The sequence below is a fragment of the Botryllus schlosseri genome, chromosome 15 (assembly GCF_051294905.1).
Source record: "Botryllus schlosseri isolate E-star chromosome 15, Bs_hap1, whole genome shotgun sequence".
Lineage (NCBI taxonomy): Eukaryota > Metazoa > Chordata > Ascidiacea > Stolidobranchia > Styelidae > Botryllus > Botryllus schlosseri.
In genome coordinates, this window is record NC_137250.1 from 18065861 (window position 1) to 18069721 (window position 3861).

The 3861-nt window shown below is 42.3% G+C and overlaps 1 non-coding gene across 1 annotated transcript; it reads left to right on the plus strand.

Annotated features, from left to right (window-relative positions):
* The first annotated feature begins 2772 nt into the window (after positions 1–2772).
* On the plus strand, positions 2773–2844 carry Trnaw-cca (transfer RNA tryptophan (anticodon CCA)). Its single transcript has one exon. It is a non-coding gene; the product is annotated as a tRNA-Trp (tRNA).
* The last annotated feature ends 1017 nt before the right edge of the window (positions 2845–3861 follow it).

Below are 3861 nucleotides of genomic sequence, written 5' to 3' on the forward strand. Positions count from 1 at the left end.
GAAGTATAAGATGATGCGCAACGTGTGAATTTTTGACGAAGATTGTGTGGTGCATTGTAAGACTTTTAGTTGTCGAACAGGTATAGTTGAGAGGATATTTTTAGAATTGCCTTTGCCAGTTGCAAAGCTGCTGATTAAAAGTGAGCATCACAAAATTACCGCTGGATTGGGTAGAGCATCTCTATTCTGAAACTTTAGTTTCAAGATCAAAGCCTTTGACGCGCGTGTGGATTACTCTTCGACACGAGGATAGGAACAGTTGCTATATTTTAGTTTCGTAATATTGCTTTACTAAGTTATTTGCAAGTTTGAAAAATCAGCATTTCCTGCAGCCATGAGACCACGCCGGAGAGGTATATTGCTATTCCTAATAGTCCTTCCCAGAATGATAATAAAAAAATCTTACCCAATGTCCTGCATAAGTTATGTTGGTCTATATTGCGGTTCGATAATTCTCTTCATTTTTTAAAGTTGCCTTATCCTATACTTTTCAAAGCAGTGATCGCGCTGTTGGCAGCTTCAATACACGCCCGGCTATGATTGATTTCGATAGAAAGCGGATTTTGCCACGAAACATGCTAATTGCGCAATCCTACAATCCTATACCATACAGAGTCACGCTGGTACCCAGATTACGTTGAGTGCGTCGGAAGGCGTTGCCTGAGACGTAAATATGAACACAATAAGGTGCGGATCTCGAAACATCCGTTCGATTGCAACATGGTGGTAATTATGCACTGTACGCTTCTTGTAGTGTTTGACATGATCAAGTTTCACACGATGAAAAACCAACCGATATTTACAGCACCACTATCCAATCAACCCTGTTGATCAGTTACAATGGTGAGAAGGGACGCAGAGGCAGGTGTTGCGCGCTCACGATTTCCATTCAGTTTAGACTCTCAATTACGCAAGAACTCATTGATAAGAGTAAAACTTTCCTTGCCCACATACGACTGGTGATATTGCCACATAAACAATTGAACTATCTGTAGAATAAAGTTTAATCGACTCTGGTACACTAGAACCATTCCGTTATAACATGCTGTAAATGACATATCGGATTTCAATCTTATCATTTGTCTTATATGCTGTGAACGACTGTGAATTATTATCCCACCGTGATCTTCCTGATGGTAATTTCGTTTACGCCATTTCTACATCCTTATCAGTGCCTGAATGAATAGAAGAGCACAGTTGAGCACAACATAATGACTTTCCCTGGCCCAGAAACCCGGCAGAGATAAGCAAAAATAATACTCGCAAACCTTATTGTTTGAACGTTATCCAGCAGTTGCGTGTGTACTTGTAAATGTACATTTGTTTGAATTACGTTATCAGATCCTGAGGTCCCGGTTATTGCTCGCAGCAGAAAATGGGCATATAATACTAATCATCGGTACTAATATTTTCATCAGCTAAAGACACACAATATATGCATAGTTCTATACACATTACACATACTGTAATACAGAAGAATTAATCTCGCACGCAAGTCGCAAGAATCCAGCAGCTGTGAAGCCAAGTTTGTACCAGCGGGCTGGGTGTAACTTTGCTACAGCATCAGCGTACAGTTTGTTTGTGGTATATATGGTGTTTGTCGACTACTATGGTCATTTACATCAGGCCGATATTCGTTATTTTTGATACCGTATCTGCCGACTTGTAGCACGGCCCATTTCTAGGCTATTTGTAAGACACTGATTACGCGGATGAGATGGCGAGGAAGAGCCTAGCCTACCAACACGTAGGTAGGAATTCTGGAGTTGACCTCGGTCGGACCCGAACCCACAATCCATTGGTGCAGTAGCTGTGGATTATACCACTATGCTATCTCGCCCATCAGCGTTTGACGTAGAACCAGCATCCAGCAATAAAATGAGTAGGCCTACATGCATCTGATGGCTCCACTGCCATCTGCACGAGACAATATCCTATGTGTGTTGTATATTTGCAATCGGTCACTCAGATTATGTGGCTTTCATAAGTTCTTTTGATGTTTGGTCACTTCAACCCGTTACCCATTGGTGCTGCAGCAGGGAAACACCAAGGACGGATAGCTGCCGCGCTCCAACCCACCTACTGGGGAAAGCTGGGCTTAGGATATGGGTACAATATCATTTCGCAAATCAAGTTGAATTATATGGCAGAATATTTCCACTTGGACCCGAATCGAACATGAAAATCCTTCAATACATACTTTGAAGTTCTAAAGATTGCGTGCTTTCTCATTGAGGTTGGGAAGTTGCGCCCTCTTTAATTACGCAGGCTACTCTACTCTCACTTAAATGGCGGATGAACGACTTCGTGGCGCAACGGTAGCACTTCTGACGCCAGATCAGACGTTTGCGTGTTCAATTCACGTCGGGGTCGTGAATTTCATCTGACAGCATATTGTGTTTTTGCGATAACCAGATGGTGGTATGTACTTTCAATACAGCGGTCGGACGTTCGACTCCGTGGTGCAACCGTAGCGCGTCTGACTCCAGATCAGAAGGTTGCGTCTTCTAATCACGTCGGAGTCACGTCGTTTTGAAATTTTTCAGCTTATTTGGCATTATAATCGAGCATGTATATCTACTTTCAATACACTGACATCTCGCCCGACTCCGTGGAGCAACGGTAGCGCCTCTGATTCCAGATCGGAAGGTTGCGTGTTCAAATCACGTTGTGGTCGTGAATTTTTGAAAGCTAACCTACATCTGACAGTATATTATGTTCTTGCGTTAACCAGATGGTCGTATTTACTTTCAACACATCGGTCGGACGTACGACTCCGTGGCGCAACGGTAGCGCGTCTGACTCCAAATCAGGAGGTTGCGTGTTCAAATCACGTCGGGGTCACATCGTTTTGATAATTTTCAGCTTATTTGGCATTATAATCGGGCATGTATATCTACTTTTAATACCCTTACAGCTCGCCCAACTCCGTGGCGCAACGGTAGCGCCTCTGACTCCAGATCAGAAGGTTGCGTCTTCAAATCACGGCGGGGTCATGTCATTTTGAAGACTATGTACTTTATCGAACTATACCAATACGTGCGTAATATTCTTCTGCGTAATGCGTGTCGCACCTCCAGATCAAAGGGACGCGTTTTCATCGTGGGGTCATGGCCATGGCCCAACACCAAAGCTTCATCAAAATATTTCAATCTATCGGCGTCTAAAACAAATCAAATAACATTTGCCATAGTCACTTCTTTACCGTAGTAAAAAATTATCTATTTTTTTATTTCGTTCAATATTTGATGGTGAATTTCCAGTGAAAACCACTTTTGCATCGAAACATGCACTATCGTACAATCTTGTATCATGAAGGGTTACGCTACTACGCAGCTTGCGTTGATTACGATATAACAAGTACCGTCGAAGTGCGTTGCGTGAGAGATCAATATGCTGACAATACAGTGCGGATCATTAAGCATATGTACGAAAGCCACATAGTGGTAATTAAGCACTGTATTCTTGGTACTGTTTGACTTAAAGTTTCACACGATGAAAAACAACCGATCCTTACAGAACCATCATAAAATCAACCCTCTTGATAGGTTACAATGATGTGGATGAAGCGCAGATGTTGCACGATCACGATTTCCGTTTTGGCCAACAGTCTCACGCAAAAACTTAGTGGGAGGAATTAATTTCCCTGTCAGTATACGTTTGGTGATCTTATCTCAAATGCGAATAGGTCATATAGAAAATTTTAAAGCGACGCAGCCGTATAACATGCTGTCACTATCATACTCCGGTTCCTTGTTATATGTTACGAATCAGAGGCGGTCAAACTCAGACAACATAGTCAGCCTACCTATACTCAAGTAGAAGTTGAAACGAAGTAGTGAGTTTACATTGAATTTGAAG